The following is a 21365-nucleotide window of genomic DNA, read 5'->3' on the forward strand; positions in this document are numbered from 1 at the left end:
CCAGATGGAGGCCTTGGCCATCAGTGTGTGGCCAGACTGTCCTAAGCAGCTAATTGAAAATGTCATGATGAGGCAGTCATGGAATCTGCATACATGTGTGCCTTAGCTGATAGCCCATCTGAATGTGTGTGTGTGTTTTTCTGTTCCAGGCCATAGTGTTAATCATCTGTGTGTGTTGCGACAGACCCCAGGCTCATTTCATGCTGCGGAGCTTGGCCACTTAGTTGCGATCACACAAAACTCACCTTTATGAATAATTATCAAAAAACCATTATGTCCATTCACTGCCTCCTGATGTCCCTCCACGGGAGTGTGTCTTTTCATAGACTAATGTGTGCATGTGTGACTCATTGTTTGGCTGGCTTTGAAAGTTTGTTTTTCCCCAGCGGGGGGTTTCAGGGAGAAATGACTTTGCTTGTAGTTTGGAGAGAAGAAAGAAGTTAAGGATTATCCAGATGAAGAGAAGAAGATGTGGTGGGTGAGGGGAGGACTGAGGAATAACAACAGGCTCAGCAACAAACCGTAGCCAAGACAATGATAATCAGCTACAAACTGACTAAAAGAACAGAGAATATTGTCAAACCCAGCTGGTGAAAACTGTCTCCCCACACACTCACACAGACATCTCTCTACCTGCCTGTGGGGTGATTGTAAAAATGAGTTTTCAATACCTTCAAAGGCTTGTAATGCAGCCAGCAATTTCATTTTGACAGATACACTTCTAAAGGTGCTTTTCTTTTTCTTTTTTCTTTTTTTCTGCCACACAAAGAAAACTCATAGTGTGTGTGTCTGGTTGTGCACATGTGGACACGGTGGTGATCACACTCCCACAGTGTCGTCTCAGCCTTTAAGAGCTGCAGGAGACTTGTGGAGGACAAAAAGCAGCATGAAAGGAGAGAGGGGGAAAAAAGGAAGGAGAGTAAGGGCAGCGTTTAGGTTCACTTTCCAACTGTGTTTGCATTACAATTTGAAACTACACTTTTTTTGACAAGGGGAGTCTTTGCAGCATGATTATCAGAACACAGGTGTGAATCCCGCTGCTTTGAAATTGCCAGTCGACATGATAAGAAAGCAGGTCTTGAATTTAAATTACTGCATGTCGGGGAACAAGTTTTAAACACACATATAGGCTTATTTACACAAATTGGGAAAAGAGAGGTAAATGGAGAAATGCTTAATTAGATCTTGTCTTTAAAACAGGAACAATTGCACAAACTTCATTGGAGCACAGTTTTTTCTCAGCGTGTTGTTTGTTCCAAACATCTTGGGGAACTCTGCAGTTTTTGTGTGGAATTATTGTGTCTAAGTGTGTCCTATCATGTCATGTAATACCAGACTGACTCCCCAGTAGTGAGCTCAGAGCTCCATTGGTGCCGTACCATCTGTTTTAGAACTTTTTGATTGCCTTGCTATTGAAGTTAGTTAATTATGACACTAGCTGTATGTTCGAGGTCGTTCTCATGCTGCAAAGCCAAATATCCCATCCTTAACATTGGTATTACATTACAGATCTTAAGTATCTAAAAAACTTTTGCACAGTATTTCAAAGGCAAACACATGGACAGACGCCATAAGAGGCATCACCGCCAGCCTTCCTGCAGGTGTTTGATCCTCATGGCAGCTTGGACATCAAACTGATGGCTTTGCACTGAATGTTTTTGACATAGGGTGCAATGGGGAAGGCCCAGGGGCCTTGGAGAGCCACACAGTCTCATTTTGGCAAGACATCACTTGCTATGACCCCAGAGGTGGGTCACTACCAGAGGCTCAAGTGCCTCATTTGATTGAGCAGAGCAAAAGTTTAGAGAAATAGAGTTAGTAATATCCACACAGCCCTATCTATCCAGCCCTATCTCACACGAAAATTACAGGTTTGTCTAAATGGCCAAAATGTATTAGTGTTAGGGTAGAAATTGTGAGATGGAAACATGAGGAAGCATGAAAACTTGATGGAAACCTGTTTTATTGATGTTTATTTACACTTTTTCTGTGTAAAACTCTGCTTAAAGTACATTTGCAAGCAAATGTTGTTGGACTACATTGGGTAATGTAGGCATATTGGTTCTCCTATGCGACAGTTTGCAATGTAACACTGCTATCCTTCCCCTTCTATGTCCTTATAATCATCTCTATATGTCTAATAACTGCACAATATCATATTCACATGAAAAACATAAGGATGTCACAACTGTCAAAGGAAAAAAAATGCAATGTTTTTTTGTTAACCTTGAAAATGAAATATTTTACACCCTGATGTTGAGAAATGTGTAGAGTGAAAATTACCTCTGCCCTTAGACCAAAGTTATCCTCAGCTCACTGCAAAGAGAACAATACTGCCTCTTAATAATGAGGCGCAGATGCTCCTCACAAACACCAGACAGGAGTTTACACTTAAAGCTGCACCAGTCAGTATTTTGCATATTCTTCTTTTTAATGCTACCATATCTACATGTTTAATGTGAACACCAAGTCTAATCTGTAACGTGGGGGAATCATCACCCAGCCACAAAATTCCTCTCAGCTCCCTGCTGTGTTTTAATGTCTGGGTTCACTCTTTTGATGTCATAGCAGAGAGCTTCAATGCAGTTTCCACCTTAACAAAAAGAAAAAGAGAAAAGATAACAGACTTGTTGGTCAGAACTTGAAACACGTTTGGAAGTATGACTATTTAGTAATTAGCTGGAGCAGTTTCTGTTGTTAGACAGATTGTCTCGCTGAGTCTGAAAATGAAACTGATGACCTGAAATATTCAGATGGCAACTCTTATCTCCACTTAATGTTCATTTTTATTCATTTTGCTTGTGTTGTTGGCTGTGTGTGACAGGAGCAGAGCAGAGAAAAGAAGTCAATGCTCCTAAGATTTGGTCATTTTTGGACTGTTTAGAGTTTGACCTCTCCTGGATGGATGAGTCAAACGGTGGCATCCAGGGACATAGATTATCTGTGACTGATGACATCTGGAATACGGAGCAGATTATTCTTGATTTATAGCATCTGAGGAGGCACCCCATTTTTAACTTGCTGATTATTGCTGGAGGGCCTCGGAGGTTGTTCACGCATGTGTTTATGTATGTGTGAGTGTGCATATTTTCCAGGACACAGTACCCTGAGACTGATGTGCCTTGTGCGTAATAAAGCAGCAGTATAATGAGATGCCTAACTTTCCCCTCTTTGAATGATATTTTACATTAAAAATGTAAATTAAAAAGTTCCCCCACCATCATCACACCCCGACACACCGCACCCCCCTTTTTTATCACCATGTCCAAAACAATTTTCTGCATGGCTCCCTTGCAGTAGTGGGCTAGAGTGTATGTTTGTCCAGGCTTCTGTGTGTGTAGTGGGGTGGGGTGTGATTGTGTGTGTCCTCGTCTGGACCCTAACTGATTGTGATTGCATTTCCATCGGATTTTCTCCCGGCGCAAAGGAGCAGGATCCAGACGGAGAAATGGGATCAGAGGGGGAAACTCATCTCCCTTTCCCAGACACATTCCCTACTGGGGTGTGTGGTCATCATGGCACACACACATACACATACGATGAATGGTGTCCTCAACTACTCGGGGTATTACCGACAGTAATGAGGTGTGAGAGAGAGACAGAAAGAAGGCAAGTGGAAAGGAGGTGGATCAGAGAAACTGATCGAGAGAGAGGAAGAGGAGTGACTATCAATCTTGTTGCAGGGAAATCAATACGAAAGGTGGAGTTGGAGAGAAAGGCAGTGAGCAGAAATGTATTAGATGTGAACAAAGCTGAAGTTGGTGGAAGAGGGAGAAGCAGGTGAGAAAAGAAGATGGAGGAATAAAGAAGTGAAGGGGAGAGGAGGCATTTTCCTTCTAAACTGTGTGGTTTTGAGTCTGCTGCCCATATTTAGATGTGTATTATCACACACATAGTGAGAAGATGTTTATCACATCTAGTTACCGGGGAGGATTTCACAAATCATTGAGAGGGATGAGATAATGTCCGGGCTCTTAACAACTTCTTCAAGAGACACTTTCACCCCTGCTTAGTCATGCTGTGTGTATAGTGTGTATGTGTGCTTGCATATGAGTGTGTCTGCACAAGACTCAAATCCCACTTTAGAAAAGCTAAACCCACTAGACACCCGTTTTGGTAGGACGGAGTGGATTGTCTCATTGTTTAAGTGTTTTTTCATCATAACTCCATATGAAGTGTGTAATAAAACACCCAACAGCCTTTACATGGACAGTAAGTCTTGAGTTACTCCTTATGTCTTTATACTGTATATTGCCAGTAAAACAGAAAACTGGTGCAGTGATTTATTGAAACATGTACAAACAAAAATGGAAATTGAACATTTATAAGGCAAAGAGATAGTTTCAGCGCAGCCGGAACCGTCTTTGGCCGTCAATTTTGTAATTCCTTTAAGTAGTCCAGTAGTTCTCCAGGCTTCTTGAAGGAATTTTCTAAAGCTCTTCTTTGGTTGTTGGCTGTCTTTTGTTCCATTTTCTGTTAAGATGGTCACACACTGCTTCAATTATGCTGAAGTTTAAGCTCTGGGGAGGATTCATCACTCCATCATACCTGTTGCCACCAATTTTCAGTCCAATTCATGTATCATTTGGCATACCTCCGCCTTGTCTCCCTGCTTCCTCTACTTGAGAATGTCTTCCTAACAGCCACCCTTTTGTGGAGATCATTTTTGAAGCTTAACCTAACAGCTAGATCCATCCTTCAGGTCTTGCTTCCATTCTTTACTTGAGTTATATATATATATACATATTTTTAAGATGTCACTTTCAATTATCTGCTGTAGATAGATTTTTAGACCTGCCACTTCTTTTGTCCTTGGCTGGTCTAATTTCTTCAAAATTTAAAGACACATTAAAGACCATGCTGACATATTTTCAACTAGCTCTTTGGGAATCAGCTTTTTGGTGCAGAATTTCTATTTTATGTCTGTCAAACTGTGCTATCTTTGACATTTTTCCTAGATGTAACTGAAAAAATAAGTGTCTTTGTGACAGGCTTCCCACTGTGTCTAAGTTTAAAATTGGTTCTTTGCAAAGTTTTCTTTACTGTATGTGTCGACACAACACTGGTTAATCCTTTGAATTAGCTGTCTTTTTATAATTGAATGATCCACAGGTCATTGTTAAGCATTGTTAAACAGAAACATATTTCTTTAAAATAGTCTGGTACAAGGTCTGGACTAAATATTTGTAAAAAGGCAGTCAACCCCACCCCACCCTCAAAAAAACAAACTTTGAAACAACTCATGACTGGAGAACAATTACCCAACACCACTTTAAAAGATTACAAAAAAAGTCTGGTTCATTGGAAACAAAATATACAGAAATAAAGGGTTTAAAACTTCCGTAATGTGTATGTGAGTTGTGTGTTTGTGTTTTGCCAGAAATAAAACTGGATAATGGTATTGTTCTTCCTCTAATTACCTTGTTGTAGGAGCAAACTGCTTCACAGGTTTAGCACAAAATCTACAAAATCACTTTTCATCCTTCTCTATACTTGTTTCCTCTCCCCATCCATCCTCCTTTTCATCAATTTTTCTTCTCCATCTGTGGCTCCGCTAACTTTTTTTTTCTCCTCTACGCACCTCATTTGTGTAATCACTCTTTTCTTTTTATTCTTTGCCCCTTCCTCCTCTTCCTGCATTCTTTCTTTTGTCTGTCATAGCTGGATACAGCGCAGTCATTTGCAGCTCTAGTCTATAGCTAGAAGCTCTCTCGCAGAGATAGATGCCTGCCTATGAAAGACATTTGTTTCCTTTACTGTCACTGTGCAATAATCAGCCTCGCTAACGCAATCAACATATTGCCCTTGCAGTAAATACAGCTGAGCAAGTGGATCTGTGTGTTTTTTTGTGTGTGTGAAGGAATGGCTTGGGAGGGAGGGTATGGTTTTTGTGTGTGTACCTGCAGTTGTGTAGATGTGGTTGAATTTCTTTGCACTTTCCTTTTTTTATATTGACAGCACATCTGAATGTATAAATTCCCATGCATGTGTACGCCATGTGACAGAGAGAGATGATTCTTGGAAAAAAAGCAGTTTGTTAGCGAATTAGAGTTAATTAGCCAACTTTCAGTTCCCAATGCTGTAATTGGGCCCATTTCTCTCAGTTTCCTCCAGCTGGCGTCTCTCATCCACTGCAGAGAAAGAAGGGGAGAGCGAGTTAGGGAGCGGGAAGAGCGCGTGGGGGAGGGGGGCTGTCTTACATGTCTGCAGGGGTCTGTAGAGTGCAAGCGAACCTACCCCCTGGGGGTAGAAACCACTTGCACCAGGATGAAGACAGTAAGAAGTATTAACTGAGAGATAATGACGAAGGAAAGCTGATGGGAATGAAAATGCAGAAAAAAAAAAGAAAAAATTGTGAGATGAGGGCGGAGAGGAAGTGCACGGGAGGGGTGAAGGGGGATGACAGAAATATTGAAGGATGAAAGAGGAGGCGGTGAAATCATAAGCCACTGCAAATTGAGGGAGAAGAATGCACAGTGGAACAGAGGTTTAGAGGCGAGCATGGAGCAGCTGTGCTCAAGTCCAGCTCATCTAGAACTTTTTCTTAGATTCTTTTTTAACACAGGCAGCCCTCGTACTTGTTTGGAAGCAGTGCTTAATAACAGTCTGGTACTTTCCAGTCTTTTGGTCTGTATAGATGCAAAGTCAAGGAAGTAGTAAATGCAGTAATTTCCTTGACATTTAATGTTTTAATACCACCTGCTGGTGTGTTTAACCCCATTATAAACCCCCCATTTACGATCCCATTTATGCATGCAGAGTTCTGTTTGCAGAGGAAGTAAGATCAACACCAGACTTGCTGGGGAAACAAACTATCCCCTTGTTGTCCTTCACAATGGTTCAGAATAAACTTTAGTGAGGTTTAAATTAAACAAAACCAGTATCTGAGCTATTGAAAACTAACTCAAGCTTGTTTAAAAAAGGGGATAACAAATCCATTTTACTTTTTCCAGTCCATCTTTTTCTGTCTGCATAGAGCCTAATAAACCCAGAAATGCCATGAAGATTCTCTATGAAGAAAACAATGCTGAAGGGTCTGGTAGAGGAGTAATGCATTGTGTTAAAAAAAAAAAAAAAAAATGGTGATGAACGGCATAATGGAAAAGAGGCGAGGGGGGATGAAGTGAAGGAGCGATGAAAGATGGGAACAGACCCTCTCTTGGTAATGCACTGTGATGATCAGTAGATTCTAATGAAGGTGCAGATGTCCCACAGGAGTCTTGCGCTCTCTTGACAACCACTGGGAATGGCAATTAATCTACAATGTACTGAAGAAGGATGCACACACACACACATACATACTGGCTGGCACACACATTCAGATACACAATTTACATAAAATCTACCCCAGGCCCACTTGCTGTAGTCCATATTCAGTCGCACTACAAACTGTGGTGCATTCAGCCATATGTACTTCCCGTTAGATTGTAAAATATGATGTAAATGACTTGCAGAGAGCAGCATTAAGCCCACTTATTCTATACCAGCACCAGAAAGAAAAGCTCACTGTCTAAGTGATTGCCTCCATTCTGCTTATAACCTCCCAGATCTCTTAACAACACAAGCCTCACTTGTTCTTTAACTTTTACAGCACAAAGTAGACCTCTTCTGTTGTGTTGACCTATATTTTATATATAATCTGCATGCGTGCAACTGAATCCCCTCACACTGACCGTTTGCTTATTATCACAGTGGTATTTTATTCCAGTTGGTTTACCGACTTGAGAAAGTAAAAGATAGATTTTGAGAGGGGATGTGAGCCTCAGGTGGACGGGTCCCTGCACTCCGGATTAGCAGCGCTGCGTGTGTATGCTGTGGAACAACTACTTTTCGAGCAGGTCACTGAGGGAACCCACAGTTATGTAAAGATGAAAGGATAAACTGCTGAGACAGGAGAGTGGGGAGAAATGGACAGAGAAAAAGATTTTAAAAAAATGCGTTTATGTGTGTATTAGTGTATCTTTATACAGGCAACTGTGCATGAATGAGTTTAAGAATGTGTGTGTGTGTGTGTGCTTAGCAAATGTTACAAGCCAAATATGGCTGGTCTGCCTTCTTCTGAGATAAAAAAAAAAAGTGCCCTCTGTACCTCTGGGACTGCAGTGTAATGGCACTACAAGACTGAAACTGACACATGTGGTTGGAGAAAAGGGACACTGTGAATGTGTGTGTGTGTGTGTGTGTGTGTGTGTGCTGGTGGGTGGGGGTCCAGAAACCTGAAGTGATGGGTGGATGACGTCAGCATCATCCCTGACATTTACACTGCAGGGGTTAGACAATGGGACCACTTCTCTTCCACCTCAAGCTCTTGCAGTTAAAGGGAGATGTGCAGAAACTTTCTCCTTTTTCTGGCCGTCTTCTACTCTTTTTTATCCATAGAAATTACTGTGACCTTTGTATATATCAATTAAAATTGGTCTTTCTCCTCCATTTTTCACTTTGCACTGTGTGCTTACTGCATACGCCCCTTATTTTTTCATCTGAGTTGCAAAAAAAAAAAGAAAGGATGAATATTCAACCGTTTCTGCCACTACCATCCTTCCTTTTTAACAAATGGCCACAAAAATTTTAAGAATTGTTTACATACTCATATGTATGTTTGTATATATATATATAAATACACACACACATATGCACACACTGACAGTATAGGAACACATCAGAGATGCTATCAGTTGTAGTTAAGGAGGAGGGGTCTTAGTTACCTCTAGGTTAATGATCCTCATTAATATGTGCTAATATACCCCAGGTCATGCAGTAATTAAAAATCTCATTCAACACTCTCAGCTTACGCTGACTGACTTGGCTTCGTCCTACAAAGATTAGCATTTATTATTTGTCTCCAAGGTCTGTAGTTCATAGTGAAAGGGTTGAGACTAAGAGTCTGATGTTGAGCAGTTAACTGGGCTGTCTGCCTCCACCAGTACCTTGTAAAGCCTTTTTGCCTGTGCCTGGCAGGGCACAACTGTTTATGAGCTGAAAGGGTTTGCAGGTTGTGCCTTAGGGAGTTGCATCACGTTTGCAAGAGAGTGTTTGTGCAAAATGGTGCCGCAAACAAGCACTCCGAAATACACACTTAGACATGCACCTAGATGCACAACTGTATGTTAAGTCCATTAGCACGGGGACCCAATATTCCTCAGAGTGAGCTGATGTCAGCTGATGCAAGCTGTGTTAATTGTCAGGCAGCATGACAATTGCATGTTCTTGCAAGATAGATAGATAGATAGATAGATAGATAGATAGATAGATAGATAGATAGATAGATAGATAGATAGATAGATAGATAGATAGATAGATAGATAGATAGATAGATAGATAGATAGATAGATAGATAGATAGATAGATAGATCACCTGCACCTTTCATTTTGTTTGAGCTTGCAATCTGGATATAATTAAAATCTGATTTGCCATGGCAGCAGCAGCTAATAATGCAATCAGTGAGTGGGATCGCCTCCCAAGCATTTTCTGTGAGAGATGAAGAGCTTAAAAGGGGAAGTTCAGCAGCAGGATTTTTCTGACCCCCACCCCTCTAAAAAATTACAATATCCAAAAATGTTAGCTTCATTACCATGAGCTGCACAATTATACCCTAACTGGAGGGGAAAACTGGGTATCTATCATGGTGAAAACTTAGCAATTGCCTATTAATAAAAAAGTCTGTAAAGATGTAACAACTGAAGAACTTAAACTAATTGTTTACATCAGTAATAGATTCTTAATGTAATAGAAAGACCAGTTTTACCCTACTGAGGATGTGTTGTAATATAATCCCGAATCACACCCCATCTTTCATTTTGTCTTGTGTTGTGCAAAGAAAATCAATTGAGTACAACTTGTTTTTTCATATATAATACAAATTGTGAACGAAAAAAAATGTCAACATATCAAAATATAATAGTTATGTCAGCCTGCAGAATGTCTGATGGTTGATTTCAGGAAATATTGTCAAGAGCTGTACAATCGGCTGATTCCAGTGTTTTGGGGGTGCATTGGTGCAACAAGATATATCTTTCTGGCAATGTTGGGGAAGGAAGAATGGAGCATGATAACATGTCATTATGAGGCTTGTCAAAACACTGTTCAAATGCTAACGCTGACCAAAAACTTTTATTATCAACTCAGCCAACCAATTAGTGACTTTATCATCGCCATACATCCCAATGTCCTAAAATGAGCTAACAGTGAGTCTTTTTTTCATCTGCAATGTAATAGTAAACTGAGAATCAGGTAACATGAAAGCTGACCAAATATGGGATTGAAGCTTGCACACAATGGGTGCATTTGACCACATGTCCAAACTACACCCAGAAAGTTGTAAGAAGTCTTCCACCGCCTGTTTTATCATACGATGAAGTGTTTCACACGATGAGCTGCAAACTTTTAAATGTATATTTGTAAATATTTAAACCTTATTTTACAATACCCATGTATTTATCTGCCCTACCCAAACCAACCAAGACTAAAACCAAAAACAAAGGTTACTGAGCAAAACGTAACTTCTTTTGCTTGATGTTTTAGTGTGTAAAACAACTATGTTACTTTCATATCTCCTTTTAGACATTTCTAAACATGCAATACCACATTTGTAATAAATACATTTCATATAGGTAAGAGGAGGAGGCCTGTAACATTTTCAGTGCCTTACTAATGTCATATATGTCCCATTTTTGAGTATGCATGGCAGTTTTATACCATCCATAAATCAGGCATGTTTGGATTTCAAACTATTATCATTTTGCAGCCCAGAAAGTGTAGTAATTTTACAATTTATAAGTCTGCATTGTGTCACTGTTACATTTTGTGCTGTGGGCAAGTGTGGCTATCACATGCTGGTGTGAGATTGTTTTTTAAAAAGAAAAGATAACTTGGTTACAATTTTGCAAATTTTGTTGTCAAACAAATATTTTCTTTTGTGGACCATATTTTACCTCTATACATCCCAAAGTCCTAAGGTGAGCCAATTTTCATCTGCAGTGTGATAGTAAACTGATTATCAGTGTAATGCATATATTTGTAGAAGTACATTTAGCTTTTTTTGTTCTTTGTTTTTTTGCTGGTTTGTTTGTTTTTCTTTTTTTATTTCATTCTTTGCTGGGAACATTTTGTAATAGCGATATTTATATCTGTCGTGCTGGCCTTTCCAAATTGAAATAACATTTGCAAAATCCTATCGTCATCCAGGTTTTGTTGTGCCTTCTCTTATTGTTTGCAAAACTCTTTAAAAATGCATACACCCCCTCAAAAAGAGGGACTTCTGGGACCTCAGATGAATGCAAACTATTTCCTAACAATGCCATGTCTTTATAATATATAACAAACCAATCAATAACATGTAGATGATCTGAGGTGAAACGAGCTTAAATGTTAGCCGGAGTGATAGGACTCGAGCTTGTTCTCCTTGAGAGTGCACAACCCTCAACAGTAAGCTAGTTATGGAGAACATAATGTGGCTTACTGTGTTTTCCAGCTCTCAATCCTTTTTTCTGCTCTTACTATAAATAGAGACTGCACAACATCAAAGAGAGGAGAGGTTTCTCTCAGCAACAGGCCACAGTGCAGTCATTATCCACCAGCTCTAAATACATCATGCCTCTTTTGCCTGATCCCATCACGAAGGGTAGCAGGGACTCTCCTCATGTGCATGCATGTGCATACTGTCGAGGAGGAAGGCGCTGACTCATTCTCATGCACTCACATGATGTAGCATCACATTTAAACACTATCACTGAAACTAAGTTTACTCATAACATGGCAAACATTCTTTCTAACAGCGTAAACAGGCTGATCCATGCAGCAGCCACATCTGGATCGTTCACATTATTATTTTTTTTCCTTCCATGGTTCCTTTTCTTTCTGTCATTTTTCTTTCTTCTCTTTAATTTTTCTCTTTGCTTTTCAGCTGTTTTCCATCCTTTTTTTTCATTTAGCTTTTTATGGAGTCATATTGTCATAGCAACCACAGCAACTGGCGTGTGCTTCTGAGGCCCCCTGCTATGTTCAATAGGTATTTGTTGGTTCCTATACAAGTGTGAATTTGAAAGTGTGTGTATCTTCAGTTAAAGGTGTTCTTCTGTATTGGTTTTCTTTGTTCTTTTCTTGAGCAGTTATGTAGGCATGATAACCGTATTTTCATTTGTTGAATGGTTTGTTTTTGCATGAGCTTTGTCTTTCTAAATTCAACAAAAAGTAGTTTTTGCCAAGACATTTTCTGTGAACAACAACAGGAAATTTGGAGACAAAAGTACATCCATTGAGGTTGTTTTGAATTGGAGTAAATATTTAACTTAAGCTTTGATGACTAACAGTTTCATTCTGAAGCTGCCTGGAACTGTGGGGTAGTTATATTTCTGGCAAAACCTCATTTCTACCTTAATCTTTATTAGAATGTGCCACAGCCACATCTTAATCTTTTAGTAAACTTTAATTAAAACTCTAATGAATGGTGTTTTTTAAATTTGAATCATAAGAAACTCCCTTTTCAGAGGTGTTTGTGGAATTTATTTCATGCTGGAGGATATTAATTGTCTGTCCACAACATGTTCATACAACATATCCTTTGTCATGTTTCTTGAAGTTTTCTGCAAATGGTTCAGATTAGAGGAAAGTAAAGCTCTACTTTTTTTTTTTTCGGCCCCTCAGATGTTTGTTTCACACCATCTAAACGCTTTCCCCAGTGAAATAACATACTAACAACCAAGATTTATCCCGAGGTCTGCTTGAAGCTGCAGGCAGGTTTCTGTTGCTTAGTTGGTGCCATCATTAAGTGCCAAGACCAAGTACTATTTCCAGTAATGAAAGAGTTTGTTCATATGTCACCTTCTACCCTCCTCTATGGAAAAATATGGAAGGGCCTTAGCTTGTGTCATAAAAAATGGTTTCTAAATTTATTAAATGCTTGTGTAACTTACAGTAACTATCGCTACCTGTCTTTTAATTCTTGTGAGATATACATCAAACGACATGTTATTATTTTGTTGTGATTAGATTGATTCATTAGTGGGCTAGTTAACAGACAAGCAGCAGAAATCCGATGCTTACAGATTTTGTAAGTTATTTGCACACACACTTTGACACAGAATTCTATCCACAGATGTTTCCCTCTCTGCAGATCTACTCCTTTCAGCCATTACAGAGCTGTTTAGAGGTAATGGAAGGTTGAGAGGATAGGTGCATATCTCTCTGCACCTTGAGTTGAGGGTCTTTTCAGATTTGTGTGTTTCTGTGTGTGATATGACTGTGTGTTTGTGCACACCATTAGCCAAGTGCGCGTCTTCGTGCGCCCGTGCGTGGGATTTTTATTTATGTGGGAGGAGGAGGCTATTTATTTTGATTGTTTTCAATGAGGGTCCAACGTGTAGAATCCATAACAATGCCATCAATCCACAGCAGCAGCAACAACATGGATGTAATTTATATGGTAATGCAGCCTCCATGGTTGCCCCAAGTCACACAGTGGACATCTCTGACAGTGGACAGCGCGAGTGTGCTGTAGCATCCTAATGCTATGACTAGCTGCAAACACACAGAGACATGTACATGCGAGCAGTAGGGAGGCATGTTTCAATTAGCAGATGCAGATAGATCCTGGACTGCATTTGTGCATCTGGGTGTAAAGGTTGAGTGTTCTGCTCTGTGTCAGGTGAGACTCGTCCTCATCTCTACTCCTCTCAAAGTAGGAAAATAGCCTCTTGAGAGAAGAGAGGTGTGGGGAAGGACATCCATGTGTTGAAATGACTGAGAAATGATCAGTTGGAATTCAATGCAGCAGTCTACAGCACATTATCTTGATAAACATACATGTGCGTCCATGTGCATGCTGCATGTACATGTCCATGGATGTGATTTTTAAGTTATTTTTTAAGCTGTGTGGGACAAAAGTAGTGTCAAGGACGTTGTAAGTTCAAAGAAAAAAGATACAGAGCAGGAGTGGTATTCAAAGATTTAAAAGAAAAATTACATTTCCAAGAGTAAAAGATTAAAGAACTATGAACAATGGACTATTCTGTAAAAGAGGAAGGTCACACACATGCTTTAGTGAGGAAGTACAGCACAACAGGCTGCATAATCCATCCATTGTCTATACCTGCTTATTCCAGTGCAGGATTTCAGGGGAACTGCATCCCAGCTGCTACGTGCAGTAGTGTACCCCCAGGACAGGTAGCCAGTTTCTGAGTTTCTTTTTACAAATCCACAATTTTAACCCATGATGACATGATGCAACATAACAACACAATGCCTGTGTCACATCAACATTTTCATATTTATGTCTTACAGAATTTTGATAAAAATGGGGGCAAAGCCAGTAAGTTGCAACCTGTTAGACCGCTTCTGTTCAAAGTTTCTGGTCCTTTCAGAGGCTCAGAAGTAAAAGATTTAATGTACAGTTTAAAGATGCATTACAGGACTTTTGCAGATTTTCTCAGTGGCACGTCCCCTATTGACATTTAATTCAGCATCCATCTTATATCCCACCTTTGATGTGATCTCTCTCCAGCCAGTAACAGTCTTATCTTGACTCTTGTCTTATTTCTTGCTCTGTCTCTTTCTTTCTTTCTTTTCCTCTCTTCCGACAATAATGTTTTCTTGTGATTCTTTGCCAAATCAGTCACGATGCGCATTCTAAATGACCTGTGTGTTTATATCGGCTTGCTAGCATGTGATGCTGTGCATAAAGTGAAACTCGGCTGCAGCATCATGTGGTGTCCTGGAACAAAAAGTTGCATAGTGCCGCTTTTTTAGCCTCAAGATGCCGCAGGACTGCTCCAGAAATGCACATAATAGATGTCACTGTGCCACCAAAGCATTCAGAACACAGAGTTTAAAGGTTGAAAGGTTACATAATGTGCCTTTAAAGTTTTCCATAAAAACCCTTTTTGTTTTTTAAACAAAACGTTAGGTCATAATATCATTTTGTTGCAGTTTTGCTTTTACAAACCAAAGTAAGTATGTAAAAACGATTGCTGTAATGTAGCTTTACCTTTCGCTTACACCTTTTTACAATAGATCACTACTACGTTCTGTTCTCTTGTAGCTCTTTATTCCATTATCATCTTGAATATCCAGACTATTATCTGTTTATCAATACAAGCTGCACATGTACTGTATGTACTCTTTATGTGAACATGTCTCCTTACCACTTTGAATTAGTCAAAAGAAATCTATAGTATTTTTGAACATTGTCACAGCTCTCGCTGAAAGTTGTCAGGTCTGAGTGTGTTTTTGTTATTTTTTCAAACACTCAATAACACAGTCCACAATTATTCAGCACATCACCTCTCTGCCTTTCTTTTCTGTTGACATTAGCTTCTAATTGGGCTCAATTATTCCTCTGCACTTCTCTTGTATCAAGGCCATAGGATATTTTTAAGAGGTCAGTAATCATCTGAACCTATTACTTCTAAATAACCTCTGTGCCAGCAGAGGTGGGGTTTAATTTGTGACACAAAGAGGGATGAAGGTAAATGTCTTAATTGTTTCTGCTATTGAACTTTTCATTTTTCTGCTCTTCCTTTTTGAAGAAACCTGTTTCAAATGACTCATTTCTGCATCCTGGTGAGCTTTTGCCAGTTCGAAAAGTTATCTTTAATAAATGACGGCTCCATCAAATTTATACAAATAGATACAAGTATTGGGAGGTTTTACATTATGGAATAAAGATTTTATTTCATTTAATGGAATCAAAGTGTCATCTATCAACTTTCTATTTGAAATTAATGCACATATCAAGTCTAAAAGTGGCAACAGAGCCAATAAAAAAAAGGCTTTTGATTTATTTTCACTTGCCAAAAGGTGCATTAGTTTCTGTTTTCTATCTTGCAAAAATGCAAGATAACAGGATGAGAATACAAGTAGGCCAATGAAAAATATATATTTTGACTGAGTGATGAACATGGCTTGAATATTGGTTGTATGGTTGTATTCAGTTAATCACCTTTTATTTCAAATTAAAATTATGAATTTCAAAGAGTAAGATCATCAAGATAAAGTAGTCACTGAGGTTCAGTGTATTTCATAGTAAAGCTCTCTTTTCATTGTATGCTATAGATGAATTGCACTGATTTTTTGCAGTGGTCCCTCAGCCGTCCCTAACCCCAAATACACACTTTGTCAGGCAAATTTGGTTCAAGTTTCGTGTTATTTTTAAGATTGGTAAATATATGATGTTTCCACTATCAATGATTACTCTTATTAAAGAATAAAAAATCATTTCATTGAGCTAATGGTTATAAAAACGGTTATGGTCGTGAATCTACTACTGCACAAAAAAAAAGAAAAACAGACGTTAGAGGTTGTTAGTGGGTTATTTGTCTGTAGTTGGTTATAATTTCTGTAACACTGTTGTTGCACTTGAAATTAGATAACTACTTTGTAATGTAGCATGGACAACCTAACAGCTAGCTAAATCTTATAGAAAAATGGCTTAAAATATTATTGCATACTTTGCTGAGTTATTCTATTGATACAATTATACAATTCTATTGAAAACATTTCTTTGTGTTATATGAATTAATAGTATTCAATTTATTGGTTCAACATGCCATACATATGACACTGTGCTATACAATGTGATGTGATCCAATATGATTCAGTACAATACAACTTTAATATCAGCTTAGGCTGAAATTATTTTTTCATCCTTAAAACAGGATCTCCACAAGATGAAAAGAAACCTTCACAATTACTCAAATAGTTATCACAAAACAAAGTGGCCTTCAAATTCAAAAGAAGACATATCTAATCTCCAGTCCACCATAAAAACTCAACAGATGTCACAATCATTTAAAAGAAATCAAGTCAGATGTGTTGAGAAAATTAGGTATCATGTAAAGAAAAGTTTTTATTTATAAACTATTCAACTTTTTTATGGAGCAAAGAAACAAAAGTAGAAAAGGAATTTTAACAAAAAACCTTTTTTTTTAAATGTCTTACTTCTCAAAATGAAAAATAAATCAGGTATTAAAATGAAAATCTGTAATCACTTCAAATGATTTGCCTCAGTCATAATTCTCAAAGGATTTTCAAAAGCTGAAAGCGAAGCATGCAGCACTGTAAGTGTGGATAGCACCTTTTTTTTTTCCACAATGGAAGGAAGGCATATTGAGCCTCAGCTCAAGGCTGTTTGTGTATATGGAGGATCTGCCTGTATGGGAAGAGGGCCTCCATAGTTGTGAAGCAATGAATTGATGCAGGCAAGATGAAAGAAACAAACTAAGCACAAGCAGAGGAGAGCTCTAGGCCAGAGAAGAATCCAGACACTGTTACACATCAAAGAAAGAACCAGTGATACAATCATCTCTTTAGGCAATGGAAGCCCAAGTTTATTAATTAAAATACATCTGTTGAATCATCCACTCATCTCTCCCTTCCCTTTTTACACACTGTATCACTCATTTTCTGCAACCGAGCTTGTTACAGAAGGAAAGGGGAAAAATAGGGGGGAGGTTTGTGAGAGAACACATTTGCAGTGCAACACAAATGAGCTCACAACATTCTTGGATAGGCTGCGACATCCATTTGTTGCTCACACGTACATTCAACAACAGGTGTTTGAGATGCACTGTTAAGATAAATGCAAAATATTTAAAAGCAGCGAATAAAAAGAAAAGATGAGACGAAACCTTCAGAAAAAGGGAGGCGGAGGAGAGATGGAGAAGACAAACTGTACTGTATAGATAAATAGAGAAAAAGGCTCATTGTGTCAGCAGCTGTCTAAATAGCCCTCAGATCACTGTCAGGCGCAACCACACATACATACGCAGAATGCATGTATAGTTAGATAACACACTCTGACAGACAGCTCCCCCTCAGTCCAACATCTGTGATGACAGCAGCTACGGTAATGAGTCTCTCCGTGTGCCAGCATGGGTGTGTCACATCTCTTTCCTCCCTCTTCACTGCTTTATTCAATCATTTCACACGTCTTTATTTTGTCGTCCCGTCTTTTCTTCCTCACTTTTTTTGTAATCTTTTGCGGAAGCACGTGCCGACTGAGTTCGCAGCGTGGCCCACTTGAGTTGCAGCTAAATGAAAGCAACGAGTAAAGTTGTGCGGCAATCTCTCTGATTTTTTTTTTTTTTTTTCTTTTCTTTTCTTTTCCTAGAATTACTAACCAGGTGTGTTGTATTTCATGTAGAGGTGTGAAAGAAGAGAGGGATGAAAGATGAAGAGATGATGAATGGCTCTCGTTAGAGGGGTAATTTGTCTCTTCTTGTCTGAGTGGGCTCCAGCTGTCGCTCCATCCCTCGCTCCACTCCACTCTCCTCTACTCGGCCTAGCGCACCTCACCTCTGCCAGATGGGAGGACGGATGGACAGATTGAGGCAGGAGCGAGGGAGGGAAGGACAGAGAAGAGAAGAGACACTGAGCAGTCAACAAGCAGGAGTATATCTTTACAAAGAATGTCTTCAAGGAGAAATATATTATACAAACTCACAATGAGATGATTCAGAGGGGTGCAGAAGCATAGGCGAAGCTTATACACTAGTATGACTCACAGAAGCGAGTCAAAGCCTAGTTCTTGTGCAACAAACTAATGATGATTGTGTTTTGTTCCTTTTTTACACTGTAAAGTCAACAAGGGACTCTGATACTTTTAATACAGTTCTACTGACTATGGATGCCTAGATTTTCCCTCATGATACACTTCTTTTTCGCACTAATCAACACTTGCGAGAGAATGGCAGATTCAAAGAGTGAGAGACGGGCACAGAGAGGAGGACTGAAAGCTGTATACAGATGGCCAGGGAGGCGGCTGAAGGATGGCAGTGAACAAATCGTCAAGAGAACCACGTGAGCTCATTGCCAAGTCTTTGTTCTAATAACACAAAGCAATTTCCACTGACCTTTCTAGAAATGTAGCGGGCAGAAATGACTGCGTTAAGGATGCCCCACAGCATAATTGCTAAGGAGATTAAAGTTCCCTTAATTGCTTTTGGCCAACTAGTGCAATTTTTCCTCTCTTTTTTTTGTAATTAAAGTCATTTAAAATATTAATAACTACACATAACCTCATGTGCACAAGCACGAACTCACAAAACTGTGATAAAACCACACAACAGCAGTAAAATGGTCTTAAACACAGACATTTTTCATTGGTGTTGTCACCAATAGCCTCATTATAGGCCTTGTGGAATATGCAAATAGCTAGATTCTTTTTCAATATCATTTGAAGAATGATTGATTTTTTTTGGGGGGGGGGCTTATTGCTTATTCTGTTCTTGTCTTTTCCACTCCACGCTGATCACACCCTGTTGTAATCCTCCATATATTTTTCTAATGGCGATAAGTCTGTCAGCTCATGGCTTCTGGACTCTCCTCTCTTTCCCTCTCCACTCATTTCTCTTCTCTATTTCTCTCTCCCTGAATCACCATTCCCCTGGTTACCTCTGTGACCTTAATGTCTCCCCCGCCTCTCCATCCATCTCCCACTGTCCCTCCCTCTCTGTCTCCTTGTCCCTCCTGTCAGCCACAGTGTTTGCTTTGCCACTGTTTATCCATTTTTCTCTGTTTGCTCTAATACCGTATACACACAAACACACACACACACACACACCTAGGCACACATGCACATGCCTAAACAGAAGACAAGGCTGGCGCCTCTCTGGGGTACAGTTAGCGTGGGGCTGCAAATCGATCCTAGCTTTGGTTTCCATGATGCAAAGCTCTGAGGTGGAGCAGCATGGACAGCAGGACAGAGGCATCGGTCTACCTGTGTATTCTATCAAATACGTCTCCACAAAGCAATGAGGAAACTTGCAGTCAAACATGTATTTTCGTCATCATTCATGGGTTTCATTTTGATGCAGCATGAACGGGCAAGTTTGCTAACAACTGAGCCCAACTGTTTCGCTTTTTAAATGATGTTTCCATTGATTTCCTCTCTCCTTTGCCCAGGTACTGTTTCCCTGATGTGAGCATTATTGCACCATCACCTTAAAAGTCGTCCCCCCAAACCCATCTATCACCAGCTTTGCCGAGTTTGACTTGTGTCAATAGTCTGTGATGGCATGGTGAATGCTGTCAAATCAAAATCACACCACTTTTGTGGCCTGAGGAAGTGTCAGCAAAAAAAGGACAGACATTAAGCTAGGATTTCTTTTCCTCAAGGTCTCCAAGCCTTTCTGCTGCTTCCTCTGTTTCTGCTGCTTTTGTTCTTTATCGAAACAAAAAGTAAAGAAAAAACACAGACGCACTGAAAAGCTTTCCATTATAACTTCTTCGTTTCTATTGTGAAGTTTTCTATGGCCAGTAACAGAAAGGAGGAAGTTTGTCAAACTTGAGAACACAGCATCACTTAGGATCATTTGTAAAGTTGCACAAAAGGGAAAAAAAAACATTGGAAGCACCTAGGGCTATCATTTTGTATTTAGAATAGGGAGACAAACGTATCTAATTAGGAGTTGTAATAACCTGAGTCCTTCGGTGGATTGACTGGACTCATTGGCCTCATTCTTACCATGTTGTTGATTGATTGAGCTGCAAATATGGAAGTCATAATTATTCTATATTTTGAGCCGTCTCTAAATAGAATTTATTAGATTTGTCTTTGTCCTTGATTCCAAACCTTTGGAGAGTAGTGCGAAATCTCTCCATCCCTCTCTTCTGTCTCTCTGGTGTATGGGACAGCCTGATTGTGTCCACGCATCCCATGGCTCCTACTATTTAAAGACTTGGCTGTTAACTTTCTTTTGTCTTACCCATGTAGAGGACAATTGAACAATGGATGTAGGTCCTCACGAAAATCTGCTCCCACCATTTGTGTTACACTGGGACTACATGACATTTGGAAGAAGAAGCAGCCCATTCTTCTGCTGATAACAAAAAAAAAGTTGAATTTGTGAGCGTTAAGCTGCACTCGCGCTCAGCTCTACTCACACTTATATCTTGATCTGTTTGATATTTTGGGATTTAGTGTTTTCTCTAAATTGTGACTACAGTAGCTGCTGTTCAACAAATAGTTTATTTTTCTTTTTCATGTAATACACATTTTTCACCCATAAAATCAGGTTGTCAAAACAGCATGTTTGCGATGGATTATTATTTTTTTTTAAATCTGCTTGTTACGTGCTACTCCATTTCAGAGATCTGAAGGTTTTTCTGTGTAGAAAAGCCTAAGTGACCTTTTGTGTGTGTATCCACCCTGCTTTATATAGCTTTTTACAGGGTTGAACCTGCAGCGTGGGTCTTTATCCATGTAGCAGATTTTCATTTTCATCTTATCATCCTGCTCGAAAGTATCACCCTGAAAATATACACTTTGAGTCATTTAGTTCAGGGGTTCCCAACCTATTTTCCCTGAGGACCACTTTCATGCAACTACCAAAAATCAGTGAATCCCCCCCCAACCCACCCATCCGCACTG

General features: G+C 39.4%; 1 protein-coding gene across 4 annotated transcripts in view; it reads left to right on the forward strand.

Moving 5' to 3' along the window:
• The window catches only part of tenm2 (teneurin transmembrane protein 2), a 210893-nt gene that overhangs the window by 124458 nt on the left and 65070 nt on the right, over positions 1-21365 (forward strand). The gene's annotated exons all lie outside the window — the stretch shown is intronic.

This window comes from Melanotaenia boesemani, chromosome 7 (assembly GCF_017639745.1).
Source record: "Melanotaenia boesemani isolate fMelBoe1 chromosome 7, fMelBoe1.pri, whole genome shotgun sequence".
Classification (NCBI taxonomy): Eukaryota; Metazoa; Chordata; class Actinopteri; order Atheriniformes; family Melanotaeniidae; genus Melanotaenia; species Melanotaenia boesemani.